Source organism: Salvelinus alpinus, chromosome 2 (assembly GCF_045679555.1).
Source record: "Salvelinus alpinus chromosome 2, SLU_Salpinus.1, whole genome shotgun sequence".
Lineage (NCBI taxonomy): Eukaryota > Metazoa > Chordata > Actinopteri > Salmoniformes > Salmonidae > Salvelinus > Salvelinus alpinus.
Window position 1 is genome coordinate 82,821,098 of NC_092087.1, and position 25,382 is coordinate 82,846,479.

A 25,382-nucleotide genomic window follows, 5' to 3' on the forward strand; every position below is an offset into this window, starting at 1 on the left:
CTTTTGTTTTCCCCCGTTCCTTCACACCCCTCCTCTCCTCTCACCCCATGTTGGCATCCTGTTGACCTAATTCGAAGCGCTCGTTCCAGAAAAACAACGAGAGGAGAAAAGAACGGGGGAATTTGCCAAATATTACAGTTTGTTTCTCTCTCTCCTCCGTCCTCTTCTTGCTCTTCTCCATTCTCTCCCTTTCCTCCCCCTCTTCCTCTCAAAGTGGAGACATGCTTCTTGATCTCTCTGGGGGAGAGATGGTGGAGGAATAGATGGTGGGAATAAGAGAGAAGCTGAATTATTGTGGTTAGCGTAGGAGAAGAGAAGAAGGAAGGAAATCAATTGTCACGTGCTTCATAAACAACAGGTGTAGACTAACAGTGAAATGCTTACTTACGGACCCTTCCCAAGAACGCAGAGAGAAGAATAGAACAATTATATAAAAAAATTCCAATAATACGAGGCTTCACCCATCCCTCCTCTCCTCCCTCTCCTCGCCCTCTCTTCCCCTCTGCTCCCTCTCCTCGCCCTCTCTTCCCCTCTGCTCCCTCTCCTCCCTCTCCTCGCCCTCTCTTCCCCTCTCCTCCCTCTCCTCGCCCTCTCTTCCCCTCTCCTCCCTCTCCTCGCCCTCTCTTCCCCTCTGCTCCCTCTCCTCCCTCTCCTCGCCCTCTCTTCCCCTCCCTCTCCTCACCCTCTCTTCCCCTCTCCTCCCTCTCCTCCCTCTCTTCCCCTCTGCTCCCTCTCCTCCCTCTCCTCGCCCTCTCTTCCCCTCTGCTCCCTCTCCTCCCTCTCCTCCCCTCTGCTCCCTCTCCTCCCTCTCCTCGCCCTCTCTTCCCCTCTGCTCCCTCTCCTCCCTCTCTTCCCCTCTCCTCCCTCTCCTCGCCCTCTCTTCCCCTCTGCTCCCTCTCCTCCCTCTCTTCCCCTCTCCTCCCTCTCCTCCCCTCTCCCCTCTCTCCCCTCTCCTCCCTCTCTTCCCCTCTCCTCCCTCTCCTCCCTCTCTTCCCCTCTGCTCCCTCTCCTCCCTCTCCTCCCTCTCTTCCCCTCTGCTCCCTCTCCTCCCTCTCCTCGCCCTCTCTTCCCCTCTCCTCCCTCTCCCCCCTCTCTTCCCCTCTCCTCCTTCTCTTCCCCTCTGCTCCCTCTCCTCCCTCTCCTCCCCTCTCCTCCCCTCTCTTCCCCTCTGCTCCATCTCCTCCCTCTCCTCCCCTCTCTTCCCCTCTCCTCCCTCTCTTCCCCTCTGCTCCCTCTCCTCCCTCTCCTCCCCTCTCCTCACCCTCTCTTCCCCTCTGCTCCCTCTCCTCCCTCTCCTCGCCCTCTCTTCCCCTCTCCTCCCTCTCTTCCCCTCTGCTCCCTCTCCTCCCTCTCCTCGCCCTCTCTTCCCCTCTCCTCCCTCTCTTCCCCTCTGCTCCCTCTCCTCCCTCTCCTCCCCTCTCTTCCCCTCTGCTCCCTCTCCTCCCTCTCCTCCCCTCTCTTCCCCTCTCCTCCCTCTCCTCCCTCTCGTCCCCTCTCTTCCCCTCTGCTCTGACCCCCTGGCATTTGCTTGATGAGGTGTTTTTCTTTCAGGATTCGCTGTTCATTTGCTTTCTTTCTCTCCCTCCGTTCTCTCTGTTTGTTGTCTCTCTCCCTAATGCTCTCTTTAGAGCCTGCAGACAGCCTGTGCCCTAGATTGCCACTCTGTCTCTCTCTCTGTGTCTCTCTGTGTCTCTCTGTATGTGCATGTGTTTGCTCTCTGCTCAGCTGGCTGGGGGAAGAGAACAGGCTCTGTCAGTCTACAGCTCCAACTAGCTCCCTGTTAAAAACAGACAGACAGACAGACAGACAGACAGACAGACAGACAGACAGACAGACACGTTTTGTCTTTCTTTAACCTTTCACGAGCCTCTACCCCGGGTCCGGGATCACCCCCCACCCCCCCACACACTGATTAGCATAGCTAGCATAGCTTCACAAGTAGATAGTAGCATCTAAATATCATTAAATCACAAGTCCAAGACACCAGATGAAAGATACAGATCTTGTGAATAAACCCATCATTTCTGTTTTTTAAAATGTTTTACAGGGAAGACACAATATGTAAATCTATTAGCTAACCACGTTAGCAAAAGACACCACTTTTTTTACTCCACCAGTTTTTTACTCCATCAGTAGCTATCACAAATTCGGCCAAATAAAGATATAAATAGCCACTAACCAAGAAAAAACCTCATCAGATGACAGTCTGATAACATATTTATGGTATAGGATAGGTTTTGTTAGAAAAAAGTGCATATTTCAGGTAGAAATCACAGTTTACAATTGCACCGACCACCACAACTCGACTAGAATTACTACAGAGAGCAACGTGTATGACCAATTTACTCATCATAAAACATTTCATAAAAATAGACAAAGCATAGCAATGGAAAGACCCAGATCTTGTGATTTCAGACAATATTTCAGATTTTCTAAGCGTTTTACAGCGAAAACACAATAAATCGATAAGTTAGCATACCACATGTGCAAACGTTACCAGAGCATCGATTCAAGCCAAAGAGAGCTATAACGTAATCATCGCCAAAATATATTAATTTTTTCACTAACCTTCTCAGAATTCTTCCGATGACACTCCTGTAACATCATTTTACAACATACATATAGAGTTTGTTCGAAAATGTGCATATTTAGCCATACAAAACCGTGGTTATACAATGAAAATAGTAGCAAATCAAGCCTCAAAATGTCGGACGTCATCTTTCAGAGTGATCTAGTTTAATCGAAAGCTAATCATATACTTGACTAAAAAATACAGGGTTGACAGGAATCGAAAGACAAATTAGTTCTTAATGCAACCGCTGATTTACATTTCAAAAATTATCCTTACTGTGCAATACAGGGTTCGCCAAGTGAAGCGATAACAAACAAAATGGCGGATTATGCGTTTAAAATATTTCGACAGAACAACGATTTATCATATTAAATATTTCTTACTATGAGGTGATTTTCCATCAGATTCTTGGGCAATGTATCCTTTCTTGGGTCTAATCTTCTTTTGGTCGATAGATGTCCTCTGTCCTTCGAAATGTCCACTAACATCGACCGAGACCCCGAAACGTGCCCAAAGCTTCAAAGTGCACGACAAAGAAATTCCTCAAAATCGCACTAAACGGATATAAATTGCTATAAAACGGTTCAAATTAACTACATTATGATGTTTTTAACAACTATAACGAGTAAAAACATGACCGGAGAAATATTACTGGCTAAACAACCATTTGGAAGGAGGCAAGTCCGATGTCCATCTTGCGTAAGATGCGCGAAGGGAAAGAACGGTACTTCCACGTTTTGTTGTTTTATAGTGGCTCTGATTGCGCAATCGACTCCATTCAAAACGTCATGACGTACTGACACCCAGAGGAAGACGTAGGCAGTGTCGGTTTCTCCATAGCATTTACAGGCACCTTAAAACCGACCCCAGATCAGGGGTCAAAATTTCTGAAATCTGACTCCCTGTCAGGAAAAGTGCTGTAGAAGTAGTTCTGTACCACTCAGAGACAAAATTCCAACGGCTATAGAAACTAGAAAGTGTTTTCTATCCAATAATAACAATAATATGCATATTGTACGATCAAGAATTGAGCACGAGGCAGTTTAATTTGGAGACCAAAAAATGCTAATGCGGAACAGCACCCCCTATAGTTGCAAGAAGTTTTAATGAAACTTCTCATTTCATTAAAACCTCACCACCACAATATATTCTGTACTGCATACATGTACCATACTCACCTTTCCATCTACCACATGATACAAACCAACATCACAAAACCAAAAAACAATACCCTCTTCTACAACCGTATATCCAAAACATCTTCCCCAGCTATACAGACAGCCCCCCCAACACACCATATCTCCTCAAACATCTCCACACTTTTTATCATTCTATAGAACTCAAACTCAACCCTAAGGCGCGCAGAGACCATCCCATTAAAGGGTCTGTTATCCTCCACCTTTGACCCTGTTCCTCCTTGTTAGCCAAATAGCTAACTTTGCCTGAGCAAACAGGAAGTTCAACAACCCACATTTGGCTTTCTCCTTAATCAAATACCTGTACCCCATTATAAACATCCCAACAGTAAAAACCACCCCAACCTCTCACACAGACATTCCAACAGTAAACACACCCAACCTCTCACACAGACATTCCAACAGTAAAAACCACCCCAACCTCTCACACAGACATTCCAACAGTAAAAACCACCCCAACCTCTCACACAGACATTCCAACAGTAAAAGCCACCCCACCTCTCACACAGACATTCCAACAGTAAAAACCACCCCAACCTCTCACACAGACATTCCAACAGTAAAAACCACCCCAACCTCTCTCACAGACATTCCAACAGTAAAAACCACCCCACCTCTCACACAGACATTCCAACAGTAAAAACCACCCCAACCTCTCACACAGACATTCCAACAGTAAACCCCCCCCCAACCTCTCACACAGACATTCCAACAGTACAAAAAAAAAAAAAACTCTCACACAGACATTCCAACAGTAAAAACCACCCCAACCTCTCACACAGACATTCCAACAGTAAAAACCACCCCAACCTCTCAAACAGACATTCCAACAGTAAAAACCACCCCCAACCTCTCACACAGACATTCCAACAGTAAAAACCACCCCAACCTCTCACACAGACATTCCAACAGTAAAAACCACCCCAACCTCTCACACAGACATTCCAACAGTAAAAACCACCCCCAACCTCTCACACAGACATTCCAACAGTAAAAACCACCCCAACTTCTCACACAGACATTCCAACAGTAAAAACCACCCCAACCTCTCACACAGACATTCCAACAGTAAAAACCACCCCCAACCTCTCACACAGACATCCCAACAGTAACAACCACCCCAACCTCTCACACAGACATTCCAACAGTAAAAACCACCCCAACCTCTCAAACAGACATTCCAACAGTAAAAACCACCCCCAACCTCTCACACAGACATTCCAACAGTAAAAACCACCCCAACCTCTCACACAGACATCCCAACAGTAATAACCACCCCAACCTCTCACACAGACATTCCAACAGTAAAAACCACCCCAACCTCTCACACAGACATTCCAACAGTAATAACCACCCCAACCTCTCATACAGACATCCCAACAGTAAAAACCACCCCAACCTCTCACACAGACATCCCAACAGTAAAAACCACCCCACCCTCTCACACAGACATCCCAACAGTAAAACCACCCCAACCTCTCACACAGACATTCCAACAGTAAAAACCACCCCAACCTCTCACACAGACATTCCAACAGTAAAAACCACCCCCAACCTCTCACACAGACATTCCAACAGTAAAAACCTCCCCAACCTCTCACACAGACATTCCAACAGTAAAAACCTCCCCCAACCTCTCACACAGACATTCCAACAGTAAAAACCTCCCCCAACCTCTCACACAGACATTCCAACATTAAAAACCACCCCCAACCTCTCACACAGACATCCCAACAGTAAAAACCATCCCAACCTCTCACACAGACATTCCAACAGTAAAAACCTCCCCCAACCACTCACACAGACATCCCAACAGTAAAAACCACCCCCAACCTCTCACACAGACATTCCAACAGTAAAAACCACCCCAACCTCTCACACAGACATTCCAACAGTAAAAACCACCCCCAACTTCTCACACAGACATTCCAACAGTAAAAACCACCCCAACCTCTCACACAGACATTCCAACAGTAAAAACTTCCCCCAACCTCTCACACAGACATTCCAACAGTAAACACCTCCCCCAACCACTCACACAGACATTCCAACAGTAAAAACCTCCCCCAACCTCTCACACAGACATCCCAACAGTAATAACCACCCCAACCTCTCACACAGACATTCCAACAGTAAAAACCACCCCAACCTCTCACACAGACATTCCAACAGTAAAAACCACCCCCAACCTCTCACACAGACATTCCAACAGTAAAAACCACCCCAACCTCGCACACAGACATTCCAACAGTAAAAACCACCCCCAACCTCTCACACAGACATTCCAACAGTAAAAACCACCCCAACCTCTCACACAGACATTCCAACAGTAAAAACCTCCCCCAACCTCTCACACAGACATTCCAACAGTAAAAACCTCCCCCAACCTCTCACACAGACATTCCAACAGTAAAAACCACCCCAACCTCTCACACAGACATTCCAACAGTAAAAACCACCCCCAACCTCTCACACAGACATTCCAACAGTAAAAACCACCCCAACCTCTCACACAGACATTCCAACAGTAAAAACCACCCCCAGCCTCTCACACAGACATTCCAACAGTAAAAACCACCCCCAACTTCTCACACAGACATTCCAACAGTAAAAACCACCCCCAACCTCTCACACAGACGTTCCAACAGAGACATTAATGGCATTAACCTGGTGCACACAGAAAACACATGAATCACAGTTTCTTTCATGACACAGAAAGGACAACCCTGCCCAATTCCCGGTTCAACCTGTGCCAACCAGCTGTTAGTGGCCAGGGCTCCATGAAGAACCCTCCACTGGAGGTCCCCTGACCTCTTTGGTACTGGGGGTTTGTAGAGCCCCCTCCATCTAAAACCCACCATACTCTCCACCCCACATCCCCCCTGCCACTGATGTGCCTTCACTCCTGTTAGGCTCTTAATGTTCCTTACCTTAATGCAGAGGATGTGGAGGGTTTTACCTCCCACCCCTTCAAACTCCCCCAGGTTCGGAGTGTTAAAATCTAACAAATCCTCCAGACCCCCTTGACAGTCCTCAGTCTCTGCTGTCACCTGCAATGGCGGATTACTTGGTGGTCCCTCCCCCTTTGGCCGCTCAAACACCCCCCTTACCGGCTCAGACAGTGCCTCCTGGACCTCCTCCAGGAATCTCACCAGCAGCCTAAGAGACGTTATTCCTGTTTGTTGTGCCAGGACTTCCAGGGTTTTCCACCCCTCCTCTCCCAGCAGTCTCAGGTCACCCAGCCTTTGTAAACCTGCTGCCATCAGTTGCCTCTGCAGGGTGGCCGACTGAACCGATCTCAAAGGGATGGCTGGGTTTTGGAAGATAGGCTCCTCCCACACCCACAGCCCAGGCTCCACGCCAGGCCCTCAGCACCGAAGAGTAAATATCTGAGAGACCTGCTGTACTCAGCCTCTCCAGCTTCATGAGGAACAGCTGCTGGTCCAACCCTAATCCTCCAGCTCTCCTCAGCAGTGCGCATGCTGGTTCCCTCCAGCCGACATCAGTATGGTACAGCAGTCTCTGCGCCGCCTTTAGTCGGACAGCAGCCATCCTGCTGTCCAGTTCGACCAGGCCCTGTCCTCCTTTGTGGACGGTCACGTACAACACTGCCGCCCTCAGCCAGTGATGGCTCGACCAGAAGAAGTCCACCAGCTTGCGTTGCAGGTCTGCGAGCAGACCGGCGGGGGGGGGTTGAGGACAGCCAGTTTATGCCAAAGGGAAGATGCCACCAGGTTGTTGATTATCAGCACCCTCCCTCTATATGACACTTGGGACAGGAGCCACCTCCACCTGGCCAGTCTTGAAACCACTGCCTGTGACAGCCCCTCCCAGTTCTTCCTGACACACCTCTCCGAGCCCAGGTACACCCCCAACACTTTAAGCCCTTCACAACCCCACTGCAAACCCCCTGGAAGCAGAGGAGGAGCCCTATCCCCCCATGCCCCACATAACAGAGCTTTGTTCTTGCCCCAGTTTACCTTGGCTGATGAAGCTCCCTCGTACACCTTCAGACTAGTCTCTAGTGCCTGCACAGACCACCATGCCTGTCCAGCACACTACCTGCAGTCTCCTGCGTAGCAGTCCTAAAAAAAAAAAAAAGGCTCAATGGCTAGTGTATATAACTCCCCAGATAGAGGGCATCCTTGTCTAATGCCCTGTCTCACCCAGACTGGCCTACTGAGCCCCCCTCCCACCTTGACCATACATGACGCCCCAGCATACAACAGCTTCACACAGGTCAAAAAACTCTTCCCAAACCCAAACACAGACATCACATTAAACAGATACTCATGATCCACTCTATCAAAAGCCTTCTCTTGATCTAAAGAGACCAGTCCAAAGTTCACATTAGAACCTCTCGACAAGCCCAACATGTCCCTGATTAAGAACAAGTTGTCCGTGATTGAACGTCCCGGTACACAATATGTCCTTATGTACTATCGAGTCCAGATGGGACTTCAGTCTGTTAGAGAGGACCTTGGCAAATATCTTGTAGTCCACACAGAGCAATGCCAGTTCTTAATAAGTTCACACAAGTTCCCTTTTTTGGGCAGCTCATCGGCAACTCTCCTACCCCGGTGGATTCACGACTGGGGGTCACATCTGGGTTACGACCTCTGCCAGTTCATGGGACAACAGAGGAATGTCCATTTTATCCCTCTGTGCCAGAGAGAGCTTAGGGAGTTCTGCGAACAAGACCTGAGCACACATAGGATGACACATTTCTGCCCTATACAACTCAGTATAAAACTCCACAGTTCTGCCCTATACAACTCAGTATAAAACTCCACAGTTCTGCCCTATACAACTCAGTATAAAACTCCACAGTTCTGCCCTATATAACTCAGTATAAAACTCCACAGTTCTGCCCCATACAACTCAGTATAAAACTCCACAGTTCTGCCCTATACAACTCAGTATAAAACTCCACAGTTCTGCCCTATACAACTCAGTATGAAACTCCACAGTTCTGCCCTATACAACTCAGTATAAAACTCCACAGTTCTGCCCTATACAACTCAGTATAAAACTCCACATTTCTGCCCTATACAACTCAGTATAAAACTCCACAGTTCACTCCCGCATCTCCCCCACCACAGATGTCACCCGCCCATCAGACAGCCTTAGACAATGCATACCCTTGGCTTCACCGCTCTGTCTTTCAAAACCAAAGAAGAAGGAGCTTGGAGCATCCATCTCATTGAGCATGGAAAACCTAGCTCTTACAAGTGCTCCCTTTGCTTTAACCTGGAAAAAACTACCCAGGTCCCTACGCAACCTCCTTCGAGGAGCAAATTTTTACAGACAGACCCGATACAAAAAAGACTGCAACCCCTGCACTAAAATTTGTCCCATGGCTCAACACACTTGCCCCTTTCCACCAGAGCCCCCAATCGACTTCATTCAACACATCACTATGCTTCTCCTGCAGAAACAACACCTGTACCCTTTGGGGTTTTACATATTCACCCAACACACTCCTCTTTCCGCATCTCTGGCGCCATTTATATTGAGCGAGCCTACCCGAAGAGGTAAGCACTTGGTGGTGTTTATGTGGGCACGCAAAGCTCTTATGCCCCAAATCCCCACACTCAAAACACCGTAGACTATCTGTGCTAGCAAACCCTGCGTAGAGCCCCTCCCCATGCCTCACTTAAAATGCATATTTAGCTGTTGCTCATTGTTGTTCAGAAACATAAACACTTGCCTCCGGAACGAAACAACGTGCTTAACGGCATCTGCCTGAAAACCTGCCGACACGAAAACCGCTATCAAACTTACCAAAACGACTCAGCTCTTTCCTGATTTGATCATCCGTAATAAACGGAGGCAGATTTGCAACTACCACCATTGTCGAAGTGGTAGAAAGAGGAGAAATTGGCACCAACACACCCCTTACAAATATTCTACTAGCAATTAGCCTACCAACCAAATTTGCTCTTTTCATGAACACAACCACAGCTTTGTTCATTCTGGAAGCAGAATGTATAAATTCAGCTCCTACCTGTTCACCGACCGTGAGCAGAACTTCCTCCACCTTAACTCCGTTCTCAGGAACACACCTGAATCCATGCCGTATCGACAGCGTCTCCTCCGCGCTAGGCTGAGAAGCCATCGCGTACACCACACCTTCCAAACCCCAGGAAACTAACTCTGTCCTCTTCCACCCTAACTTTGAAAAAACATGTGGATACCACTAAAACAAGTAGTGCATTAACCTTCCACCATAGAAAATACAATTTAAAGAAAAGACCAAGAACAGAATCAAGAGAGGACAGAGGACAGAGCCCTCTACACCAAACACAGAGAGGGAGAGAGAGAGAGAGAGAGAGGTCTTGTCAAGTTCCAAAGGTTGACAAATAAAATCACTGAGCCCTGGGTTGGGGGGTGGAAAAGGATCTCTTTAAGCTGAGAGTTGGACTGTGAAACAGGTCCAAATAGGTCTCAGTGGGGAAGTACGACTGAAACACACCTGTATGACTGTACTAGAAACACACCTGTTCCTCCTGTACGACTGAAACACACCTGTTCCTCCTGTACGACTGAAACACACCTGTTCCTCCTGTACGACTGAAACACCTGTTCCTCCTGTACGACTGAAACACACCTGTTCCTCCTGTACGACTGAAACACACCTGTTCCTCCTGTACGACTGAAACACCTGTTCCTCCTGTACGACTGTACTAGAAACACACCTGTTCCTCCTGTACGACTGAAACACACCTGTTCCTCCTGTACGACTGAAACACACCTGTTCCTCCTGTATGACTGTACTAGAAACACACCTGTTCCTCCTGTATGACTGTACTAGAAACACACCTGTTCCTCCTGTATGACTGTACTAGAAACACACCTGTTCCTCCTGTACGACTGTACTAGAAACACACCTGTTCCTCCTGTATGACTGTACTAGAAACACACCTGTTCCTCCTGTATGACTGTACTAGAAACACACCTGTTCCTCCTGTATGACTGTACTAGAAACACACCTGTTCCTCCTGTACGACTGTACTAGAAACACACCTGTTCCTCCTGTACGACTGAAACACACCTGTTCCTCCTGTATGACTGTACTAGAAACACACCTGTTCCTCCTGTATGACTGTACTAGAAACACACCTGTTCCTCCTGTATGACTGTACTAGAAACACACCTGTTCCTCCTGTACGACTGTACTAGAAACACACCTGTTCCTCCTGTATGACTGTACTAGAAACACACCTGTTCCTCCTGTATGACTGTACTAGAAACACACCTGTTCCTCCTGTATGACTGTACTAGAAACACACCTGTTCCTCCTGTATGACTGTACTAGAAACACACCTGTTCCTCCTGTATGACTGTACTAGAAACACACCTGTTCCTCCTGTATGACTGTACTAGAAACACACCTGTTCCTCCTGTATGACTGTACTAGAAACACACCTGTTCCTCCTGTATGACTGTACTAGAAACACACCTGTTCCTCCTGTATGACTGTACTAGAAACACACCTGTTCCTCCTGTATGACTGTACTAGAAACACACCTGGCTCTATGCAGAACAGTCACTATAGAGGTATAATAGTCTTTAAATGGCTCTATGTAGAACAGTCACTATAGAGGTATAATACTCTTTATAAGGCTCTATGTAGAACAGTCACTATAGAGGTATAATACTCTTTATATGGCTCTATGTAGAACATCACTATAGAGGTATACTAGTCTTTATATGGCTCTATGCAGAACAGTCACTATAGAGGTGTAATACTCTTTATAAGGCTCTATGTAGAACATCACTATAGAGGTATAATACTCTTTATAAGGCTCTATGTAGAACAGTCACTATAGAGGTATAATACTCTTTATATGGCTCTATGTAGAACATCACTATAGAGGTATACTAGTCTTTATATGGCTCTATGCAGAACAGTCACTATAGAGGTGTAATACTCTTTATAAGGCTCTATGTAGAACATCACTATAGAGGTATAATACTCTTTATAAGGCTCTATGTAGAACATCACTATAGAGGTATAATACTCTTTATATGGCTCTATGTAGAACAGTCACTATAGAGGTGTAATACTCTTTATAAGGCTCTATGTAGAACATCACTATAGAGGTGTAATACTCTTTATAAGGCTCTATGTAGAACATCACTATAGAGGTATACTACCCTTTATATGGCTCTATGTAGAACAGTCACTATAGAGGTATAATACTCTTTATATGGCTCTATGTAGAACAGTCACTATAGAGGTATAATACTGTTTATATGGCTCTATGTAGAACAGCCACTATAGAGGTATACTACTCTTTATATGGCTCTATGTAGAGCAGTCACTATAGAGGTATACTACTCTTTATAAGGCTCTATGTAGAACATCACTATAGAGGTATACTACTCTTTATATGGCTCTATGTAGAACATCACTATAGAGGTATAATACTCTTTATATGGCTCTATGTAGAACATCACTATAGAGGTATAAAACTCTTTATATGGCTCTATGTAGAACAGTCACTATAGAGGTATACCTAGGAATATAGGAATGAGGACTGCAATGTGTGTTATCTGGTGGAGAACTGAGCAGACTGAGACACATTTCCGCTGTTCGCTGTAACAAATGGACAATAAAGTTGTACTGTATTGTATTATTGTATTGCCCTAACCTCTGACCTTGTATCTCCCCCACAGTGAGAGTCCGTAGTGTCAGCACAGAGCCATAGAGGAAGTGGACAACGAGGAAAAAAGACCAGCAAAGATTGTGAGTACCAGACTACACCTTTGAAGTAATTACCATATGTGGATGTAACCACTCTTTACAGCTCCGGGCAGAAAACATTTAGGTGGTGCTCCAGATTATATCTATTACAGCTGTTGATATGTCATGTTAGTTAGGTGGTAAGTAGCCTAGTGGTTATTACAGGTGTGCTGTTGATATATCATGTTAGTCAGGTGGTAAGTAGCCTAGCGGTTATTACAGGTGTGCTGTTGATATATCATGTTAGTTAGGTGGTAAGTAGCCTAGCGGTTATTACAGGTGTGCTGTTGATATGTCATGTTAGTTAGGTGGTAAGTAGCCTAGCGGTTATTACAGGTGTGCTGTTGATATATCATGTTAGTTAGGTGGTAAGTAGCCTAGCGGTTATTACAGGTGTGTTGTTGATATATCATGTTAGTTAGGTGGTAAGTAGCCTAGCGGTTATTACAGGTGTGTTGTTGATATATCATGTTAGTTAGGTGGTAAGTAGCCTAGCGGTTATTACAGGTGTGCTGTTGATATATCATGTTAGTTAGGTGGTAAGTAGCCTAGCGGTTATTACAGGTGTTTTGTTGATATATCATGTTAGTTAGGTGGTAAGTAGCCTAGCGGTTATTACAGGTGTGTTGTTGATATATCATGTTAGTTAGATGGTAAGTAGCCTAGCGGTTATTACAGGTGTGCTGTTGATATATCATGTTAGTTAGGTGGTAAGTAGCCTAGCGGTTATTACAGGTGTGCTGTTGATATATCATGTTAGTTAGGTGGTAAGTAGCCTAGCGGTTATTACAGGTGTGTTGTTGATATATCATGTTAGTTAGGTGGTAAGTAGCCTAGCGGTTATTACAGGTGTGCTGTTGATATATCATGTTAGTTAGGTGGTAAGTAGCCTAGCGGTTATTACAGGTGTGCTGTTGATATATCATGTTAGTTAGGTGGTAAGTAGCCTAGTGGTTATTACAGGTGTGTTGTTGATATATCATGTTAGTTAGGTGGTAAGTAGCCTAGCGGTTATTACAGGTGTGCTGTTGATATATCATGTTAGTTAGGTGGTAAGTAGCCTAGCGGTTATTACAGGTGTGCTGTTGATATATCATGTTAGTTAGGTGGTAAGTAGCCTAGCGGTTATTACAGGTGTTCTGTTGATATATCATGTTAGTTAGGTGGTAAGTAGCCTAGCGGTTATTACAGGTGTGCTGTTGATATACCATGTTAGTTAGGTGTAAGTAGCCTAGCGGTTATTACAGGTGTGTTGTTGATATATCATGTTAGTTAGATGGTAAGTAGCCTAGCGGTTATTACAGGTGTGCTGTTGATATATCATGTTAGTTAGGTGGTAAGTAGCCTAGCGGTTATTACAGGTGTGCTGTTGATATATCATGTTAGTTAGGTGGTAAATAGCCTAGCGGTTATTACAGGTGTGCTGTTGATATATCATGTTAGTTAGGTGGTAAATAGCCTAGCGGTTATTACAGGTGTGCTGTTGATATATCATGTTAGTTAGGTGGTAAGTAGCCTAGCGGTTATTACAGGTGTGCTGTTGATATATCATGTTAGTTAGGTGGTAAGTAGCCTAGCGGTTATTACAGGTGTGCTGTTGATATGTCATGTTAGTTAGGTGGTAAGTAGCCTAGCGGTTATTACAGGTGTGCTGTTGATATATCATGTTAGTTAGGTGGTAAGTAGCCTAGCGGTTATTACAGGTGTGTTGTTGATATATCATGTTAGATAGGTGGTAAGTAGCCTAGCGGTTATTACAGGTGTGCTGTTGATATATCATGTTAGTTAGGTGGTAAGTAGCCTAGCGGTTATTACAGGTGTGCTGTTGATATATCATGTTAGTTAGGTGGTAAGTAGCCTAGCGGTTATTACAGGTGTGCTGTTGATATATCATGTTAGTTAGGTGGTAAGTAGCCTAGCGGTTATTACAGGTGTGCTGTTGATATGTCATGTTAGTTAGGTGGTAAGTAGCCTAGCGGTTATTACAGGTGTGCTGTTGATATATCATGTTAGTTAGGTGGTAAGTAGCCTAGCGGTTATTACAGGTGTGCTGTTGATATATCATGTTAGTTAGGTGGTAAGTAGCCTACTGGTTATTACAGGTGTGCTGTTGATATATCATGTTAGTTAGGTGGTAAGTAGCCTACTGGTTATTACAGGTGTACTGTTGATATATCATGTTAGTTAGGTGGTAAGTAGCCTAGCGGTTATTACAGGTGTGCTGTTGATATATCATGTTAGTTAGATGGTAAGTAGCCTAGCGGTTATTACAGGTGTGTTGTTGATATATCATGTTAGTTAGGTGGTAAGTAGCCTAGCGGTTATTACAGGTGTGCTGTTGATATATCATGTTAGTTAGGTGGTAAGTAGCCTAGCAGTTATTACAGGTGTGCTGTTGATATATCATGTTAGTTAGGTGGTAAGTAGCCTAGCGGTTATTACAGGTGTGCTGTTGATATGTCATGTTAGTTAGATGGTAAGTAGCCTAGCGGTTATTACAGGTGTGCTGTTGATATATCATGTTAGTTAGGTGGTAAGTAGCCTAGCGGTTATTACAGGTGTGTTGTTGATATATCATGTTAGTTAGGTGGTAAGTAGCCTAGCGGTTATTACAGGTGTTTTGTTGATATATCATGTTAGTTAGATGGTAAGTAGCCTAGCGGTTATTACAGGTGTGCTGTTGATATATCATGTTAGTTAGGTGGTAAGTAGCCTAGCGGTTATTACAGGTGTGTTGTTGATATATCATGTTAGTTAGGTGGTAAGTAGCCTAGCGGTTATTACAGGTGTGCTGTTGATATATCATGTTAGTTAGGTGGTAAGTAGCCTAGCGGTTATTACAGGTGTGCTGTTGATATGTCATGTTAGTTAGGTGGTAAGTAGCCTAGCGGTTATTACAGGTGTGCTGTTGATATATCATGTTAGTTAGGTGGTAAGTAGCCTAGCGGTTATTACAGGTGTGTTGTTGATATATCATGTTAGTTAGGTGGTAAGTAGCCTAGCGGTTATTACAGGTGTGTTGTTGATATATCATGTTAGTTAGGTGGTAAGTAGCCTAGCGGTTATTACAGGTGTGCTGTTGATATATCATGTTAGTTAGGTGGTAAGTAGCCTAGCGGTTATTACAGGTGTGTTGTTGATATATCATGTTAGTTAGGTGGTAAGTAGCCTAGCGGTTATTACAGGTGTTTTGTTGATATATCATGTTAGTTAGATGGTAAGTAGCCTAGCGGTTATTACAGGTGTGCTGTTGATATATCATGTTAGTTAGGTGGTAAGTAGCCTAGCGGTTATTACAGGTGTGTTGTTGATATATCATGTTAGTTAGGTGGTAAGTAGCCTAGCGGTTATTACAGGTGTGCTGTTGATATATCATGTTAGTTAGGTGGTAAGTAGCCTAGCGGTTATTACAGGTGTGCTGTTGATATATCATGTTAGTTAGGTGGTAAGTAGCCTAGCGGTTATTACAGGTGTGTTGTTGATATATCATGTTAGTTAGGTGGTAAGTAGCCTAGCGGTTATTACAGGTGTGCTGTTGATATATCATGTTAGTTAGGTGGTAAGTAGCCTAGCGGTTATTACAGGTGTGCTGTTGATATATCATGTTAGTTAGGTGGTAAGTAGCCTAGCGGTTATTACAGGTGTTCTGTTGATATATCATGTTAGTTAGGTGGTAAGTAGCCTAGCGGTTATTACAGGTGTGCTGTTGATATACCATGTTAGTTAGGTGGTAAGTAGCCTAGCGGTTATTACAGGTGTGTTGTTGATATATCATGTTAGTTAGATGGTAAGTAGCCTAGCGGTTATTACAGGTGTGCTGTTGATATATCATGTTAGTTAGGTGGTAAGTAGCCTAGCGGTTATTACAGGTGTGCTGTTGATATATCATGTTAGTTAGGTGGTAAATAGCCTAGCGGTTATTACAGGTGTGCTGTTGATATATCATGTTAGTTAGGTGGTAAATAGCCTAGCGGTTATTACAGGTGTGCTGTTGATATATCATGTTAGTTAGGTGGTAAGTAGCCTAGCGGTTATTACAGGTGTGCTGTTGATATATCATGTTAGTTAGGTGGTAAGTAGCCTAGCGGTTATTACAGGTGTGCTGTTGATATGTCATGTTAGTTAGGTGGTAAGTAGCCTAGCGGTAATTACAGGTGTGCTGTTGATATATCATGTTAGTTAGGTGGTAAGTAGCCTAGCGGTTATTACAGGTGTGTTGTTGATATATCATGTTAGATAGGTGGTAAGTAGCCTAGCGGTTATTACAGGTGTGCTGTTGATATATCATGTTAGTTAGGTGGTAAATAGCCTAGCGGTTATTACAGGTGTGCTGTTGATATATCATGTTAGTTAGGTGGTAAATAGCCTAGCGGTTATTACAGGTGTGCTGTTGATATATCATGTTAGTTAGGTGGTAAGTAGCCTAGCGGTTATTACAGGTGTGCTGTTGATATATCATGTTAGTTAGGTGGTAAGTAGCCTAGCGGTTATTACAGGTGTGCTGTTGATATGTCATGTTAGTTAGGTGGTAAGTAGCCTAGCGGTTATTACAGGTGTGCTGTTGATATATCATGTTAGTTAGGTGGTAAGTAGCCTAGCGGTTATTACAGGTGTGTTGTTGATATATCATGTTAGATAGGTGGTAAGTAGCCTAGCGGTTATTACAGGTGTGCTGTTGATATATCATGTTAGTTAGGTGGTAAGTAGCCTAGCGGTTATTACAGGTGTGCTGTTGATATATCATGTTAGTTAGGTGGTAAGTAGCCTAGCGGTTATTACAGGTGTGCTGTTGATATATCATGTTAGTTAGGTGGTAAGTAGCCTAGCGGTTATTACAGGTGTGCTGTTGATATGTCATGTTAGTTAGGTGGTAAATAGCCTAGCGGTTATTACAGGTGTGCTGTTGATATATCATGTTAGTTAGGTGGTAAGTAGCCTAGCGGTTATTACAGGTGTGCTGTTGATATATCATGTTAGTTAGGTGGTAAGTAGCCTAGCGGTTATTACAGGTGTGCTGTTGATATGTCATGTTAGTTAGGTGGTAAGTAGCCTAGCGGTTATTACAGGTGTGCTGTTGATATATCATGTTAGTTAGGTGGTAAGTAGCCTAGCGGTTATTACAGGTGTGTTGTTGATATATCATGTTAGATAGGTGGTAAGTAGCCTAGCGGTTATTACAGGTGTGCTGTTGATATATCATGTTAGTTAGGTGGTAAGTAGCCTAGCGGTTATTACAGGTGTGCTGTTGATATATCATGTTAGTTAGGTGGTAAGTAGCCTAGCGGTTATTACAGGTGTGCTGTTGATATATCATGTTAGTTAGGTGGTAAGTAGCCTAGCGGTTATTACAGGTGTGCTGTTGATATGTCATGTTAGTTAGGTGGTAAGTAGCCTAGCGGTTATTACAGGTGTGCTGTTGATATATCATGTTAGTTAGGTGGTAAGTAGCCTAGCGGTTATTACAGGTGTGCTGTTGATATATCATGTTAGTTAGGTGGTAAGTAGCCTACTGGTTATTACAGGTGTGCTGTTGATATATCATGTTAGTTAGGTGGTAAGTAGCCTAATGGTTATTACAGGTGTACTGTTGATATATCATGTTAGTTAGGTGGTAAGTAGCCTAGCGGTTATTACAGGTGTGCTGTTGATATATCATGTTAGTTAGATGGTAAGTAGCCTAGCGGTTATTACAGGTGTGTTGTTGATATATCATGTTAGTTAGGTGGTAAGTAGCCTAGCGGTTATTACAGGTGTGCTGTTGATATATCATGTTAGTTAGGTGGTAAGTAGCCTAGCGGTTATTACAGGTGTGCTGTTGATATATCATGTTAGTTAGGTGGTAAGTAGCCTAGCGGTTATTACAGGTGTGCTGTTGATATGTCATGTTAGTTAGATGGTAAGTAGCCTAGCGGTTATTACAGGTGTGCTGTTGATATATCATGTTAGTTAGGTGGTAAGTAGCCTAGCGGTTATTACAGGTGTGTTGTTGATATATCATGTTAGTTAGGTGGTAAGTAGCCTAGCGGTTATTACAGGTGTTTTGTTGATATATCATGTTAGTTAGATGGTAAGTAGCCTAGCGGTTATTACAGGTGTGCTGTTGATATATCATGTTAGTTAGGTGGTAAGTAGCCTAGCGGTTATTACAGGTGTGTTGTTGATATATCATGTTAGTTAGGTGGTAAGTAGCCTAGCGGTTATTACAGGTGTGCTGTTGATATATCATGTTAGTTAGGTGGTAAGTAGCCTAGCGGTTATTACAGGTGTGCTGTTGATATGTCATGTTAGTTAGGTGGTAAGTAGCCTAGCGGTTATTACAGGTGTGCTGTTGATATATCATGTTAGTTAGGTGGTAAGTAGCCTAGCGGTTATTACAGGTGTGTTGTTGATATATCATGTTAGTTAGGTGGTAAGTAGCCTAGCGGTTATTACAGGTGTGCTGTTGATATATCATGTTAGTTAGGTGGTAAGTAGCCTAGCGGTTATTACAGGTGTGTTGTTGATATATCATGTTAGTTAGGTGGTAAGTAGCCTAGCGGTTATTACAGGTGTTTTGTTGATATATCATGTTAGTTAGATGGTAAGTAGCCTAGCGGTTATTACAGGTGTGCTGTTGATATATCATGTTAGTTAGGTGGTAAGTAGCCTAGCGGTTATTACAGGTGTGTTGTTGATATATCATGTTAGTTAGGTGGTAAGTAGCCTAGCGGTTATTACAGGTGTGCTGTTGATATATCATGTTAGTTAGGTGGTAAGTAGCCTAGCGGTTATTACAGGTGTGCTGTTGATATATCATGTTAGTTAGGTGGTAAGTAGCCTAGCGGTTATTACAGGTGTGTTGTTGATATATCATGTTAGTTAGGTGGTAAGTAGCCTAGCGGTTATTACAGGTGTGCTGTTGATATATCATGTTAGTTAGGTGGTAAGTAGCCTAGCGGTTATTACAGGTGTGCTGTTGATATATCATGTTAGTTAGGTGGTAAGTAGCCTAGCGGTTATTACAGGTGTTCTGTTGATATATCATGTTAGTTAGGTGGTAAGTAGCCTAGCGGTTATTACAGGTGTGCTGTTGATATACCATGTTAGTTAGGTGGTAAGTAGCCTAGCGGTTATTACAGGTGTGTTGTTGATATATCATGTTAGTTAGATGGTAAGTAGCCTAGCGGTTATTACAGGTGTGCTGTTGATATATCATGTTAGTTAGGTGGTAAGTAGCCTAGCGGTTATTACAGGTGTGCTGTTGATATATCATGTTAGTTAGGTGGTAAATAGCCTAGCGGTTATTACAGGTGTGCTGTTGATATATCATGTTAGTTAGGTGGTAAATAGCCTAGCGGTTATTACAGGTGTGCTGTTGATATATCATGTTAGTTAGGTGGTAAGTAGCCTAGCGGTTATTACAGGTGTGCTGTTGATATATCATGTTAGTTAGGTGGTAAGTAGCCTAGCGGTTATTACAGGTGTGCTGTTGATATGTCATGTTAGTTAGGTGGTAAGTAGCCTAGCGGTTATTACAGGTGTGCTGTTGATATATCATGTTAGTTAGGTGGTAAGTAGCCTAGCGGTTATTACAGGTGTGTTGTTGATATATCATGTTAGATAGGTGGTAAGTAGCCTAGCGGTTATTACAGGTGTGCTGTTGATATATCATGTTAGTTAGGTGGTAAGTAGCCTAGCGGTTATTACAGGTGTGCTGTTGATATATCATGTTAGTTAGGTGGTAAGTAGCCTAGCGGTTATTACAGGTGTGCTGTTGATATATCATGTTAGTTAGGTGGTAAGTAGCCTAGCGGTTATTACAGGTGTGCTGTTGATATGTCATGTTAGTTAGGTGGTAAGTAGCCTAGCGGTTATTACAGGTGTGCTGTTGATATATCATGTTAGTTAGGTGGTAAGTAGCCTAGCGGTTATTACAGGTGTGCTGTTGATATATCATGTTAGTTAGGTGGTAAGTAGCCTACTGGTTATTACAGGTGTGCTGTTGATATATCATGTTAGTTAGGTGGTAAGTAGCCTACTGGTTATTACAGGTGTACTGTTGATATATCATGTTAGTTAGGTGGTAAGTAGCCTAGCGGTTATTACAGGTGTGCTGTTGATATATCATGTTAGTTAGGTGGTAAGTAGCCTAGCGGTTATTACAGGTGTGTTGTTGATATATCATGTTAGTTAGGTGGTAAGTAGCCTAGCGGTTATTACAGGTGTGCTGTTGATATATCATGTTAGTTAGGTGGTAAGTAGCCTAGCGGTTATTACAGGTGTGCTGTTGATATATCATGTTAGTTAGGTGGTAAGTAGCCTAGCGGTTATTACAGGTGTGCTGTTGATATGTCATGTTAGTTAGGTGGTAAGTAGGCTAGCGGTTATTACAGGTGTGCTGTTGATATATCATGTTAGTTAGGTGGTAAGTAGCCTAGCGGTTATTACAGGTGTGTTGTTGATATATCATGTTAGTTAGATGGTAAGTAGACTAGCGGTTATTACAGGTGTGCTGTTGATATATCATGTTAGTTAGGTGGTAAGTAGCCTAGCGGTTATTACAGGTGTGTTGTTGATATATCATGTTAGTTAGGTGGTATGTAGCCTAGCGGTTATTACAGATGTGTTGTTGATATATCATGTTAGTTAGGTGGTAAGTAGCCTAGCGGTTATTACAGGTGTGTTGTTGATATATCATGTTAGTTAGGTGGTAAGTAGCCTAGCGGTTATTACAGGTGTGTTGTTGATATATCATGTTAGTTAGATGGTAAGTAGCCTAGCGGTTATTACAGGTGTGCTGTTGATATATCATGTTAGTTAGGTGGTAAGTAGCCTAGCGGTTATTACAGGTGTGTTGTTGATATATCATGTTAGTTAGGTGGTAAGTAGCCTAGCGGTTATTACAGGTGTGTTGTTGATATATCATGTTAGTTAGATGGTAAGTAGCCTAGCGGTTATTACAGGTGTGTTGTTGATATATCATGTTAGTTAGATGGTAAGTAGCCTAGCGGTTATTACAGGTGTGCTGTTGATATATCATGTTAGTTAGGTGGTAAGTAGCCTAGCGGTTATTACAGGTGTGCTGTTGATATATCATGTTAGTTAGGTGGTAAGTAGCCTAGCGGTTATTACAGGTGTGCTGTTGATATATCATGTTAGTTAGGTGGTAAGTAGCCTAGCGGTTATTACAGGTGTGCTGTTGATATATCATGTTAGTTAGGTGGTAAGTAGCCTAGCGGTTATTACAGGTGTGCTGTTGATATATCATGTTAGTTAGGTGGTAAGTAGCCTAGCGGTTATTACAGGTGTACTGTTGATATATCATGTTAGTTAGGTGGTAAGTAGCCAAGCGGTTATTACAGGTGTACTGTTGATATATCATGTTAGTTAGGTGGTAAGTAGCCTAGCGGTTATTACAGGTGTGTTGTTGATATACCATGTTAGTTAGGTGGTAAGTAGCCTAGCGGTTATTACAGGTGTGCTGTTGATATACCATGTTAGTTAGGTGGTAAGTAGCCTAGCGGTTATTACAGGTGTGCTGTTGATATACCATGTTAGTTAGGTGGTAAGTAGCCTAGCGGTTATTACAGGTGTGTTGTTGATATATCATGTTAGTTAGGTGGTAAGTAGCCTAGCGGTTATTACAGGTGTGTTGTTGATATATCATGTTAGTTAGATGGTAAGTAGCCTAGCGGTTATTACAGGTGTGCTGTTGATATATCATGTTAGTTAGGTGGTAAGTAGCCTAGCGGTTATTACAGGTGTGTTGTTGATATATCATGTTAGTTAGATGGTAAGTAGCCTAGCGGTTATTACAGGTGTGCTGTTGATATATCATGTTAGTTAGGTGGTAAGTAGCCTAGCGGTTATTACAGGTGTGTTGTTGATATATCATGTTAGTTAGGTGGTAAGTAGCCTAGCGGTTATTACAGGTGTGTTGTTGATATATCATGTTAGTTAGGTGGTAAGTAGCCTAGTGGTTATTACAGGTGTGCTGTTGATATATCATGTTAGTTAGGTGGTAAGTAGCCTAGCGGTTATTACAGGTGTGCTGTTGATATATCATGTTAGTTAGGTGGTAAGTAGCCTAGCGGTTATTACAGGTGTACTGTTGATATATCATGTTAGTTAGGTGGTAAGTAGCCTAGCGGTTATTACAGGTGTGCTGTTGATATATCATGTTAGTTAGGTGGTAAGTAGCCTAGCGGTTATTACAGGTGTGTTGTTGATATATCATGTTAGTTAGGTGGTAAGTAGCCTAGCGGTTATTACAGGTGTGTTGTTGATATATCATGTTAGTTAGGTGGTAAGTAGCCTAGCGGTTATTACAGGTGTACTGTTGATATATCATGTTAGTTAGGTGGTAAGTAGCCTAGCGGTTATTACAGGTGTGTTGTTGATATATCATGTTAGTTAGGTGGTAAGTAGCCTAGTGGTTATTACAGGTGTGCTGTTGATATACCATGTTAGTTAGGTGGTAAGTAGCCTAGCGGTTATTACAGGTGTGCTGTTGATATACCATGTTAGTTAGGTGGTAAGTAGCCTAGCGGTTATTACAGGTGTGTTGTTGATATATCATGTTAGTTAGGTGGTAAGTAGCCTAGCGGTTATTACAGGTGTGCTGTTGATATATCATGTTAGTTAGGTGGTAAGTAGCCTAGCGGTTAGAGTGCTGGGACAGTATTTGAAAGGTCGCTGGTTTGAATACCCGAAGCAACAAGGTGAAATAATCCTTTAACGTGCCCTTGAGCAAGGCACTTATCCCTAACTCCTCCAGGGGTGTCATACTACTATTGCTGACCCTGTAAAACAACACATTTCACAGCACCTATCATACTACTATGGCTGACCCTGTAAAACAACACATTTCACAGCACCTATCATACTACTATGGCTGACCCTGTAAAGCAACACATTTCACTGCACCTATCATACTACTATGACTGGCCCTGTAAAACAACACATTTCACTGCACCTATCATACTACTATGGCTGACCCTGTAAAACAACACGTTTCACTGCACCTATCATACTACTATGGCTGACCCTGTAAAACAACACATTTCACTGCACCTATCATACTACTATGGCTGACCCTGTAAAACAACACATTTCACTGCACCTATCATACTACTATGGCTGACCCTGTAAAACAATACGTTTCACTGCACCTATCCAGTATACGTGACAATAAAAAAACAAGTATTTTTATTTGTTCTGAATGTGGTTCCTGAGGCATTGTGACATGTGATGCTCATTATAGTGCGAATGCAATAAAGACTTCCTGTAACATGTCTCTTACTAAGAGACTGCCGGAGAGTATTCAGGATACTAGGGATGAAGACCAGAACGACCCCAATAGAGACTGAAGGGGAAAGCAAGGCCAAGGGCACGGACAGACCTGTGGTAGAATTCATTACCATCCAATGAGTACAGGCAGCGTAAAGGAGAGAGAGAGAAAGATGAGTCCCCAGGCGGAGGAAAATAAATAACAGGGTCCAGTATTCACAAAGCGTCTCAGACTAGGAGTGCCGAGGTATGATCTACTGTGAGTCGCTTTATGAATACAGGCCCTGATTACTAAGAGAAAACAGAGTGAACGAGAGACGATAGTAGAATGAAAAGGACTGAAGAAGAGAGATGGAAATATGAACAGAACGTTGCAAGGTAGAAAAAGAGGGGGAAGATAGAAAATGAGTGACATTAAAAAATGTCAACACCTGCTTTATGAAAGAGAGAAAGAGAAGGAGAGAGAGAGAGAGACTGTGAAAGAGAGAGAGGGAGGGAGGGAGAGAGACTGTGAAAGAGAGAGGGAGGGAGGGAGAAAGACTGTGAAAGAGAGAGAGGGAGGGGGAGAGACTGTGAAAGAGAGAGAGACGGAGAGAGACTGAAAGAGAGGCGGGAAGAAAGAGACAAGGAAAGGAAATGAATACGTCTGAGTAAGAGAGAGTGACAGAGGTGTGTGCGTGTGTGTGTGTGTTTTGTGAGTGACTGACTGACTGAGAGGGGAGATTAAAATGTCAAGAACCCCAAAGTAAGGAAGAAAGGGGTTATCAAAAGCTCCAACATCTCTGTCCACCGACCGCCTGTGCTTTTCTGCTGGAGCGACAGGAGTGGGGAACTCACCTTGAAATCCTCAGTCCAAATGTGGAGAGGGGGAGGAAGTGGTGGGAGAAATGGAGAGGAAGAGTGGAAGAGAGAGAGAGAAGCCAGTGTGTGTGTGCATGTTTGAATCCAGTCCCAGAGGAATGTCAAGCCACACACAGACACACACACACACACACACACACACACAGACACACACACACACACACACACACACACACACACACATTTCTTAAAGTGTGAAAGAGTGTCCCAATACTTTTGAAATGTGCAGCTATGGTTACTCATGGCTCTAAACAATATACCATCATTCATGATTTACTTCAGTATGAACAAGGTAGAACATTGTATAGTATACCAGGTTGTACTATAAACACATTACACAGTCCTAACCTGTTAATTGATTAGTAGATTATCACTAAGGAGCAAATATAGGGCTCTGGTCAAAACTAGTGGCTTATATAGGGCTCTGGTCAAGACTAGTGGCTTATATAGGGCTCTGGTCAAAACTAGTGGCTTATATAGGGCTCTGGTCAAAACTAGTGGCTTATATAGGGCTCTGGTCAAAACTAGTGGCTTATATAGGGCTCTGGTCAAAACTAGTGGCTTATATAGGGCTCTGGTCAAGACTAGTGGCTTATATTGGGCTCTGGTCAAAACTAGTGGCTTATATAGGGCTCTGGTCAAAACTAGTGGCTTATATAGGGCTCTGGTCAAAACTAGTGGCTTATATAGGGCTCTGGTCAAGACTAGTGGCTTATATAGGGCTCTGGTCAAAACT

At 43.4% G+C, this 25,382-nt stretch overlaps 1 protein-coding gene across 1 annotated transcript in view; it reads left to right on the plus strand.

Annotated features, from left to right (window-relative positions):
- The window catches only part of elfn2a (extracellular leucine-rich repeat and fibronectin type III domain containing 2a), a 264,257-nt gene that overhangs the window by 189,957 nt on the left and 48,918 nt on the right, over positions 1–25,382 (plus strand). Inside the window, exon 3 of the mRNA XM_071389596.1 lies at positions 12,451–12,520. The gene's annotated coding sequence lies outside the window, so the exon portion shown is untranslated. The remainder of the gene's footprint in view (positions 1–12,450; positions 12,521–25,382) is intronic.